This window comes from Thunnus maccoyii, chromosome 16 (genome assembly GCF_910596095.1).
Source record: "Thunnus maccoyii chromosome 16, fThuMac1.1, whole genome shotgun sequence".
Taxonomy (NCBI): Eukaryota; Metazoa; Chordata; class Actinopteri; order Scombriformes; family Scombridae; genus Thunnus; species Thunnus maccoyii.
In genome coordinates, this window is record NC_056548.1 from 29,070,654 (window position 1) to 29,083,110 (window position 12,457).

A 12,457-nucleotide genomic window follows, 5' to 3' on the forward strand; every position below is an offset into this window, starting at 1 on the left:
AGCATTGTGTATGAGGTATTTTTATATATTTCTTGAGAACTGCTCATCCAAACAACTTCACACTCAACACTGCACTTCCTTGGGTCCTCAACAATACATCTGCCAACTGTGAACTTGATCAGATGAACAGCTGTTGAGATATGTGAAGGACACACATACATACAGACATACAGACAGAGATTCCTTCCTTTAGTAGCTTGGGAGTGGGATTCATTCTTTCAAACATTTAGACCTGATGAAAATCCGACTTGGATGGAAATGTGTATTTGAATTAAAATTGCAGCTTTGGAGTAAGTGTAAGCGTTACTGTTTTTTAATATCTATGCCTAAGTGATGTGCATGTAATTCAATGAAGGGATGAATGCCCCAAACAGTCAGCCCAATAATTCAATCCAAAATTGTCTAATACAAATGCTCTAATCTGTGTTAGGGGACAACCAGGTTGAAATTATTCATAGTTTCATTTCAAGAGAGATTTAACATAGAAACATTATCTTAAGCAGTGATCCCCTGTCCGTTTAATCCTCAGTCAAATAAAGTTCTATTTACTGTTCAGACCAACCTGTTGGGTATTATTTGACCAAGAGTAAAGCACACACAGCACTTGTACACCTGGCAGGTAAAGATTAAATGAATGTGCGGGCTAGAAGTAGCATCTGTGGCAACTTACTTCTGAATATACTGTAAGCCTAGTTTAAGATAGAGTATGTGTATTATATAAATGGGTTTTTAATGACCAGATTCCATCTCACAAAATACCAGTTTCACAGGAAAGAAAAAATTTGACAAGTTGTAGCCTAATAACATTATTAGGCTAAAACCCTGGAAATTGGCTCTATCACTCATCACCATCATTGTTGGAAGCTAGAAGCGTAAAAATCCAAATTGGGACTAAGAGGGGGATGACTGGGTGAAGCTGATGTGGGATAATCAAACAGCATCCACCACAGCTCACTGATAGGTGGAGACTCCTGTCAATCAAACAAACACACACCAACACTTAAAGCTTAATATAACCTCTTTTTATGGACATCAACAAACACATTAGATTAAATCTAATTAACTATTGAGACCTAAACTTCCTGTGGGAAAAATATAGTTGCTAGGCAACTGTATCAACTAATTGTTCATGACTGAATAGCATGAAGAAGATGATATGAGAGAAATCAATTTCAAGAAATCCCACTCACTTTTATCTTTTCATCAAAGCTGTAGCATCAGCATTTCTATTGAAAGACCACACTGGACTACATTTTCTTTCCAATTTTCATTCAATAAAGATTCAGGTCCGTGTTTGGCTAATATACAGACAGTACTGTATCATTTTGGTGCAGTATATTTGCTCAGTGTATTACTAATTCCTCCTCTATACAGTAGGACAAGTTCTTGCCACAATACGTTGATTGTTATTCATCTTGATAAGCTGTTTGCTTTAAAACTGCATTTACAGCAGTTGTTTAAAGGATCAATCTGGTGTTATAAAAGTGTGAGTGCTTTCAGCATTCACACTTTTGTTGTCCAAATCTTTATTTGTGTGATTGCTGAAAGCAATCACACATTGTTCTTCTCACTCATTGTTCTTCTCATTCTTATTTCGTCTTCCGTACGTTTTTTGCTGCGTTTCAACTGCTGCATACTTTGTGCTACATGTGTGCTTGTATTTTTCTGAAATGTAACATGTTTCAGTGATTTTATATAATTTTAAAAATACAGCAATTAAAAAAATAATGAAGCCTTGAACCAGGTATGAACGGGCCTGTAGCACAGGAGCCGCTCCCTGGACCTGAGCCTGCTCTCACTATGTACAAGTACAGATGAACTACATGACCACGTTTGAATGGGCACAAGTCAGGCACAGCCTGCGCTCGTCTTCACATTATAGATCCAAAGGTTATGAGTTCAAGCCCTGCTTAGGGCAGAACTCAGTAGAGATGAAGGAGTCCAGGTGATGTCAATCTGCTTGCTGAGCTGAACTGTTTTTTTTGTCAATTTCATGCAACTGACAGGCTAAATACCAGAATCTGGCCTGACATTGGTGTGTGACATGTTAGCTCAGTGCATAGCATGTCTGTCTTACAAGCATGAGGGTGTAGGTTAGATTCTACCCATTGCTGATTTTAATCTTGGTAGATTTTTCAATAGTGTTCAACTTCCAGTTATGCAATCTTAATTCGCTTTCAGCAATCACACGCAATTTCTACAGAAATTGCATGTTCTAGTTATTCTTATTCTTCTGTACGTTTTTTGGAAGCTTTCAACTCCTCTATACTTTGAGCGACAGAAACCCATGAACTCATGAATGGTAAGTCCTATTAAAAAAATATTTGGTCAGCATGTTCCTTGGATGATGCTGATTAGACTGATATAGGCCACGCCCATTTGCGCCTGAAATTTTTTCCGCCATTTTGGATTTTTTTTATGAACACATGTTTTGCTTCTGTTGGCACACATTTCATCCAATCTTCACGAAACTTGGTACAAACCATATTTAGAAGACCTCGAACAAAATGTACTCATTTGTTTTTGGATATCACTTACGGTTTGTCTGTTATTGGTTAGCAAAGTTTTGAAGGCGTGGCCTAATGCACTTAATGATCAATAACTCCTAAATACTGAATCGGATTGCGACCAATTTTGGGAATGTTGTACACAAGGTGACCTTACAGAAGTGTGTAACATTTCATAAAATTCTGCCCAAAGTGGGCGCTAAAGTAACTTTTTAACATGATATTTATACAATTCTGTTGTCTTTAATGAAGTGAAACTTGGTAGATAAGTTTTACATGAGAATCTGCACAACATACTGAATTATGGCACCAATAGCCCCACCTTGTGGTCATAAATAAAACACCACCATACAACTTATTAACTGCCAAATCTGTTAAATGTAATATGCCATGGTAATCAACTTGTATCCGTACAAATGGGGATCCTGAACGAGTCTTTAGTATTTTCAACAATGCTTTGCGATTTATTTCAGTATTCAGCATTCACACGCATTTTCCGCAGGAAATGCATTTCTAGTTCTATATTTTTTTTATTTTATTATTATTGTTATACAGTAAATCCCATGAAAAAGAGAAAACCCAACAATCAGTACTTTCTGACTTTCTGGCACTGTGTGACAATCAGGGGCTGAGTGAAAATAAACTATAGTGTATGTGTGTGTTCATGGTGATGAAGGAAGATGTCAAGTGAAACACTGTGGCTCACTGATGTGTTTTTAATAGTTTTTGGACAAAAATGGAGCTCTACGGCACAGAGAAATAAGACATATCAGACTTTGAAACACACATAATACTCGTAAATAGATCAGTTCATTGTTGATTAGGCTTTGCATATGAAATTTGATGATAATTTTTTTGTTGTTGTTGTTGTTTTTTTGCACAAATAACAAGACCCCAAAACCCATAATGCATTAAAGGGGTAAAAAATGATTGTACTGGTGAAAAGCAAACAATCATTTTAAGGTTTTGTATATTACAAATTACATTTTTATTTCAGTCACAATAAATGTAAATTCATTAACATGATGAGTTGTTACCATCAGCCAGTGACAAGCAAACATTGTCACTAATGCAGCAAGATGTTCTTAAAGTTTGCAAAGAAAAGGAACGATAAAGAGATGAAAAGAGAGATATTCATTCACTCTCTGCAGTCCAGCATCAAAACCTGTTTATTACCAGCTGCAGAACTGTTGAACACAGCTGCTCAGATCTAGCAGTCACACACTGCACAGGTTCTGATTACAGGCAAACAGTGTATCTCACTCATTAAGTCATGCCACCATAATGGGTACCCCTGCTGTATTGAATGTACAGATTATTAGTAGTCAAAGGCCCCATGAAATGAAAAATAACATTTTCTCAGTTTCAATCCTGTGTCTCTGTGTTAATTGCTCATTTATGTCTTGTTATATGCCAAATATGTGAAAACATCAGTATCAGAGTATTTTTACATCAAAATCCCCATCTTTTCTCTTCCTGTAAAACAGTTTCAAATGTTTGATGATTCATCCTGCACTCAGTTCATCCAGTCAAATATGACTTTAGGCGAGTAGCAGCCACACCATATAAAACCACACTTCACTGTTTATGGGCCATAGTAGCTCACAGAGCAATATGGAGAAAGATGGGAAGAGATGTGTGTTTGTGTTTGGATATCAGTGGGCAAAAACTTTGTTTTCATTTCCAAAACAATGTGGCTGAGGGCTAATTCATTCATCTCTTCCTCTTCCTCTTCCTGATCTAACAACAGATTTGGACGTGTGTGGAGCCTGCTGTCTTCTCCTTGAAGGTCTCTCTAAGTCCCGTCCACTTTTAAAAAGTCCAATCAAATGTGGAGGATTTGATTTAAATCCCTCTTGTAACTGTACAAAGCTCAAATATTCCATTGTGATATATTCTGAAATACACCACAATACAGAAGCTAAAGACAGTCTAACTTCTGTTTCACTGGGCCTTTAAGAAGAAACTTTAAGTGTAGTCTTTGAAGGGATAAAATTGGCATTACTCACATGCTGTAAAATATCTCATATTATTCCCTTTTGCTTCAGATTACATTGTGAGATAAAAGATAGTTTTTGTACTTGTTTATGCATGCAGAGCTAAGTCTCTCTTTGCTGACAGCCCAGAGGTGAGAGATGACGGAGAGAGGTAGATTATGCACACATGATAAAACCATTGTGAACAGCCTCTCTGCTCCCCGGGGCCAATGCTGTTACTGTAATTATATTTTAGATATGAGTGGTGCAGCCCAGCTAGGCATACAGCTCCTCAGACAGATGCTAGGTGGCATTTATTTGAAGCTGATGTGTCAGAGATACAATATGTGATAAGAACAAGCTATTAGTGGTAATTACTCTCGGGTATTCAAAAACAAAAGCAGGTAATTAATGGGTATGTAATCCAGTGATGTGATAGTAAAGTATTGACCTATGGAAAATCACACTGAATCTGACTTGTAATAGAATTGATATGAATTTTATACAACTCCAATGACTTCTCACTGGTGGTAGAGCTGTTAGAAAAAGTAATTATTTAAATTTTTGCTTCAATGCAGCAAAACGTATACATAACATGACATATTTGGAAGGAAATTAAAAGAAATTTCTGAACAGGTCAGCAGCAGAAAGTGGCTACAGTGTCAACACAAGGTTAAGAGCCTTAAACAAACTTAAAGGCAAGCCAAGTTTATTTGTGTTGCAGCTTTCAAACACAGATGCAATTCAGAGTGCTTCATGCAAGAAAGTATAACTTTGTTTATGAAGCACAAAAGCGGGTTTACAAATTGCTTTACAGTTACAAATTATAAGAAATATTAAGTTGTATTTATAGTTCTGTGTTGGGCAACAGCAAGAATTTCACTGTAAAATAACAGTAAAATGGTGGCATCTCTGCTGCCAGCATTTTACTGTTATTTTACAGTGCATCTCCTGTAATTTATTTTAACAGTACATTACCGTATATTGGATTACAGTATATGACAGTAGGATAACTGTGGGGTTTTACTGTAATTTTACTGTATATGCCAGCATGTTACTGCTTATTTACAAAGGGTAATGAAATCTACTTTTGCACCTAATTCTTATAAATTCCCACAAATTAAAAAAAAAGTAGATAACAGTAGAGAATACACATTTAATAGCATATTGCTGTAGTTCATTACAAGTCCTCAGTTATTTGTACAGCTGGCTATGTAAGACTAATAACATTTGGAACATTTGTATTAAAAAAACTGACAGGGTAGCCTACTCCATCACCATATTTGGAAGAAACTGTCTCCACTGAAATAATTAATGACAGCTTTAATGAACTCAAGAGCATAACCTCAGATGCTAAATTAAAATAGCATCAAGAACAGTGTAACAGAACTGCATCACAGTATGGCTTGGAAACAAGTCTTTTGCAAATGTAAATGTGAACTGAATGATAGTGACAGTGAAAGGGAGAAAGAGAGACTTTACTGCAGTGTTTGGCTGGTATCCTCAATCATCGATGATGAGGGCCTAGATGAAGTCCCAATAGTCTAGCAAGTTCTTCAACAGTGTGGCAACATAAGGGTTCACACTTGTGGCCCTTTCCTGAACCACTTTCCCAGTCCTCTTGGTGATAACCTTTCCATGGATGTCCTTGATACCTCTTTCCAGATTTATACCGATGAGTGTTTGAATGAAATCCAGGGATTGGAGGCCTTCTCTTGATACTGGCGGTGGAAAATGTAGAGCACCACAAACAGTGCAGCAAGTCCTGACACAAAAGTTGGCTGAATGCCCTCACGTGCCCCTCGATGCTGATCATCCACTGGCTGTTTGTTGAAAATAACACATTTATACTGCATGCAAAAAACTGCATGGTTTGGCCTTGTCTGTTAAAGGGGAGACTTGTGGGTACCCATAGAACCCATTATAGAACCCATTTTCATTCAGATATCTTAAGGTGAATGCAAGGGACCTTAAAAATGGCCATGCCAGTTTTTCCCTTGCCAAAATTTAGCCTAACTTGGGAGCATTATTTAGCCCCCTTCCTGACAAGCTAGCATGACATGGTACCAATGGATGCCTTAGGTTGTCTAGTTTCATATGATACCAGTATCATCACTCTAGCTTTAGAACTGAGCCCGCTACAGCCTCTGAAAGACAGTAATGTTGGCCGAGGAGCAGACACCCCCGCGATTCTTTAACTGTGCCGTTAGTTAGCTAATGTAATTATGGCTAAGTGAGCTTGTGCTAGCCACAGAGCATGCTTCGCCAATTTTAGCAACCTGATCTAATGAAACAGACCTTATGAAACATTATCTGAAATTTCAACAGTTCAATAATCATGAAAACAAAATAATGCTGGACAATTTCGGGAGATAACCTCCTTGGCTGAACTCCACATGGACTGCTCTCGTTAGAATGATGACATAGATTACCGAAGCTGTGCTGTCCAAAGTCCAGTTCAGGAACAGCCAGTTATGTTTTGTCACTCAAAACCAAGTAGTATGAGCAGTTTGATTAATAAAAAGGTGTCATCATCAAAACAGAAACATTAGCCTACAATCATCAGTACAATGGTAATGGATAGTGACTGGACTTGTAAAAGGATGACAGCGTGTATTTCCACTGCTTGACAGAAAATACTGTTTTTTGCTAATAAATTACAGTTATCTACTCGTATGGTTAACTGACTGCATTAACTGTTAATTTACATGCAAAGGATGAATATGTATGTTATAATTATTAGGAAATACAGTAAGACACTGTAAATTTACTGTAAATCCACAGTAAATTTACAGCAATTCATTACAGTGTAGCTTTGGAAACAGAGCCTGTGCTATAAGCTTCTCCTCAAAATGTTCTGTAACTACATGTCAGATCCACTGTGACTACACCAAATGGAGCCCACCACTGTGCTGCAAGTATTTTCTCCTGCAAGTTTTTGATGCTGGTGGGGATTGTTGAGACTGAAGACAACATCAAACAAGTTTGTCATGTACTAGTTTTTAGTAATACACATCTAACAAAGACATCTCAAACCTACGCTGAAATATCTATGGTGGGACTGCAGATAACTGCTACAAAATGTATTGTTTACTATAGAAGGAAATCTGGACAGTAGTGTCCTGCTCATGTTGGGCAGGTCTGTGTTGAAGAAGGAAAACAGAGGTGCGAATAAAATACTGAATAAACTGGTGAAATCATTCAGTCTGGCTTCCTGAATCCCACATACAACATGTTAGAGTTATAATCTAGGTATTTGAATCTGGTCACACCTTACGTACTTTTTTTTAAAAACGTTTGTACCGGACCTGAGGTATAGTTCCCCTGATGTGTATAGTCAGCAGCAGTTGGCCAACGCAGCAGCCCTGAGTGTGGTGGGGTGGGAGGGTGGAGGTGGGGGAGTCTGTGATGAGTAATGGGATGAATGTGGACAGCTCTGGCCTCTGGCCCTTAGAAAGATACTCCACCTCAGTCATCAAGACTCCCCTAAAGGTCACAAGACTCACTGTGTGTGTTGCTGTGTGTGCCTGTGTCTGTATGTATGTGTGTATGTGTGTGTGTGTTTTTGCATGTGTGTGTGTATATATGTAAAAAGATTTGAGTCATACTGACAGCTGAACTAATGCTGCGTTTACATGATAAAGTTTTGTGCGTATGCATTTTTTAAAAAAAACAACAACAAAAAAACAGAAAACGCATAGTCCACTGCTTGGCTACCCCTTTTAAAATATGATTTTGGATTAAAGAGTAGAAAAGTTGATGTATGAAATGATATGATTACATAATTAATTCCTGTCAGTAGCTGATGCTTGCACAGCTTATGGGGGGTGAATTTCAGCGGGAATGGGCAGATGACACCCATTGAAAGAGTGGCCAGCATTGAGAGGGATAAGATAATGCTGGTACAGATCAAAGGCAGGTGGAGGGTAAAGTGCAGACAGGAGGGTAAATGTGCTGAGTGCTGTGGGTGCTGTGCTGTGCTGTGTTGTACTGTGCTGTTCTGTGCTGGGGCCTGATTATAGCCGCTTCAGCAACACTCACCTTTCAGCAGGACTCTCAGCATTGCTGTGGATCTAAGCATTGTTAGGATTTGGATGCCTTGTGGCCTGCTGACATATGTGTGTGTGTGTGTTTGTGTGTGTGTGTGTGTGTGTGTGTGTTTGTTTGTGTATTAAAAATATCTGGACACTTTTGTGTTGGAGTAACCAAACTAAATGTAAGACTTATGTAAAGTGTGGTTAAAGCTGTACAATACAAGATTTTTGCTCCACTAGTGGAAAGGTATAAAGAAGGTGATGACAGTGTGTGTGTTGGGACCAGCCTGAGACCACCTCCTCTAAAAGGTCTCAGTATGGTTGTTTTGGTCTGCACTCGAATACGATTAATGTGCTCAGACTAGGGATGTGCAGAGAGCCCAGTATTTGTATCTGTATTTGTTGAGGCAGCAAAATTATTTGCATTTATATTTCTATAAGAATAAAAGTGGAAAGAGGCTCAAAAATCCTGTTTTTGTTTTTATTACACTTTTCATTTTAGAAATCAAAGTGTTAAAATTATTGTTCATTAATAAACTACCTTATGAAGGAGGTCCTTCTCGAACTGGAGTCTCCCAGATCATAGACGACTGTGCTGACTACTGAACTAAAACTTTACTCATCGACTCATTGCAGACAGACCTCTACCTATTTATACACCCATAACACAGAGACAGCACATTGTGTGATGTGTAGGGAGGAACTTCAACCTACAACCTAAATTTGTGGAAAGGAGAAGGGGAACAACAGGTTATGGAGAGTCCCTTGGGAGCACTTCGCATGTGTCAGTAGCTCAGCTTTATCTCTGGCGAACACCTGTAACTCTGGGAGTGATGTCCAAATTAGGAAATGTGCATCATGTAGCAGGTGGATGTGACTCCCCTCGTTGAGACCTGCTGATAAATGTAACAGTGGAGCAGAGGAAAGTGACTGAGATAGCGACGTAACCGACCTGTGTGCTGGTATTTGACATGTTTTTTCTTTCTTTCCGAAAACAAATAATTTTTAAAATATTTGTATGAAACAAATATTCGTAGAAAACCCACTATTTGTGCTTCAGACCTTCCTAAACAAAAACGAACTAGAGTCTGATTTTACTGGACTAAAAAGCACAGGTCTGAGAAAGCCCTGAAAAGGTGTGCAGCCTCTGCATGTTTTTTTCTGCATAAATTATAATACCAAGGAGAAGCTGGAATAGAACATAAATCAAAGACAATGCAGTAAGATGCATATATGTTTTGGAACCATACACCTTTGTGCAACATTATTAAACTGTGGCATATAGTTCAGCCTCTAGGAGCTACCAGTTGTTTAGTCTTGTTCTACATCACTTTGAAATAAGATACTCTGACAATTGTTAAAAATAGCAGCACCAGATATCTGTTTTGACACTCTTAGGATCAGTTCCATGATGGTGTTCCCTCTGACAGACCTCCAGGTTACATATTAAGATGAAATGGTGGGAGTAGTTAGCCCAGAGGATAAACATTACAGCAGTTATTACAGTTCAGTTGTGTTATTTACATCAGCATGATGAGCTAACAGGGTGTACAACTATTTACAGTACAAAGCATTTAAGTCAAATTTGCATCCCACCATCCTTCACTGATTATGTGATCTTTATTTATGGATGAAAGCATAAACCATGTGTTTATTCTTGGAGGCCTTGAAGGCAAAGCTGATCTGTAGAGGAAAATGACAACAAGAGAACAGAGAAACAAAAGCAATATTATCAGAGCATTAGCATATCATGGTATATTTTAGAATTGTTGTTTTTGCATCATGCAAAGACCTGTGGACTACAGTAGCTTGACTTTGTTCAAGATAAAAAAGGAGATTATTCATATCTGGTGGATTACAGTTTAATAAAAAACAGTGAAATGTCACTTTCACAAGGAACACAGAAATAACAAAGGAAACATACAGTGAGTGATTAACACAACTTTTTGATTGATATGACTTTGTAACTACTGGTAACATGTATGTATCAGTGTAAATAAAACATTTTCTGTGTGTGCTCAAGTTCAGTCAAACAACTCTTACATGGAATATATATTAAACACTTTCATTTAGTGTCAAAGCTTGCGAATCATAATTTAAACCACTCCGAACCAAGGTAACACATTCATATCAACTTTGAACTGGAACTTGTGAGGTAACTGAGCTCACAGGGGGATGTGGGTGAGTAGTTGCGAGTGTATAAGAGGTGTGGTAAGGTAGGTAGACAGTGAGTTTGCTAATTTGAATGGAATGGGCCAAACTGGTGATCAGGCTGAGCTGATCCAAGCTCAACTGAAGGTGTCTGGCTGAACCATTGCTGCAAGATTCTTCCAATTAAAGCAAATCCCTGCTGTTATGTTTTCATGTTATGTTTCAGTTCACATGTTCAATGTACAACACAGTAACCAGCCTCACCAAATTGAAAGGCAGTGCTTCATAGTCTGATACAGAGTCAATTTAAGGCCAATAATATCTGAAAACAGATTAACCAAAACTGTAAACATGAATAAAGAATGAAAACCAAACACCGTAAAATTGAAATCAAATGAGCAATAAGAGGGTGAGGTATTTTATTTTGTACATGTTTAGACATTTTGCTTTTACATTTCTTACTTTCATCCACACTTCTACTCTCTGGCCCTGGCGTCTCTGATTCTGGAGTTGTGACTCAGTGGTGGAAAGAGTTTACAGGTGACTTTGTTGTGTTTGATGCTTTCAAATAGGTCCTCCAAATTAAACAACAAAATACATTGTTGGTCCATACGCTCCAGATCCAACACCCCTACCAGCAATTATCAGCAGCATCACATCATTTGTCTGTGCCTTCCAAAACCATTACAAGTTACTGTTGAAAGTTTTATGATATGAAAACAATGTGGTTAAGGTCAGGTTTGGCTTAGACACATGAACTACTTTGTTGGATTTAGGAAAAGATCATAGTTTGGGTTAAAATAAGTACTTTCTTAAGGTTAAAGAAACATTGTAGTTTATGTTAAAATTACTGTATCATTATAGGTCAGGGGACATTCTTGTCATGGTTACAATAACAACCACATGGTTAAGGTTAGGGGACGATTGTGGTCATGGCTTTTAAAAAATAATGTTGACTCGTGGTGTGGTTGGAACCAGGGAGTAAACAGCAATCTTCCATGTTACAGTTGATTGTTTTGGTGATACAGCCATCAACCTCGGCCTCGTCTATAATAACCTGATAGTCACCTAATGTCCTCCTTTGCTCCCGTCATAACTACTGTGGCAGCCTGGTTGCCAGAATAAAACGTTGGCATTGTACGTTTCTGCAAACCACAGATACCTTGAATATCTATGTTTTAACATGTGTAATACGTAGCATATTAACATTTAAACAATATGTATCCTATCAACATTTCTGGAATACGTATCATGTCAACATTTCTAAATTGACGTAGTTCACATGAGATCTATATGAGCTGACTTTCTTATTAGGAGGAGGAGGGGTCAGTGGATGATTAGAAAGTTTGTTGGAAGAAAGTTGGAAATCAGCAGCGAGCACGGTTCGAGACCACCTCGAAATCAATGCCCGCTTCCCATTTCGACTGACAAAACCAGGTGTTATAATTGAGATGTCAGGATTTTTGCAGCCCTTTTTACGTTATTTTTTTATTTTAACCTGAAGCATAATCTTTCTAAACCTAACCAGACCTTAACCACAGTGTTGTCACATCATAAAACATAATTATTCAACTGATAATGGCCAACATTGAAATGTAGACATTTAACATATCTGTGGTTTGCAGAGACATACAATGCCAACGTTTTGTTCTGGGGACTGGGTTGACTGTGGCTTCTTGAATGTAACGTAAATGTTTTGGGGTGCTGAGCATGTCATAAATTTTAAAATTGCAATACACAACATTCAGCCACTAGATGTCACACTATAGCACCAACATCTCAGACCAAA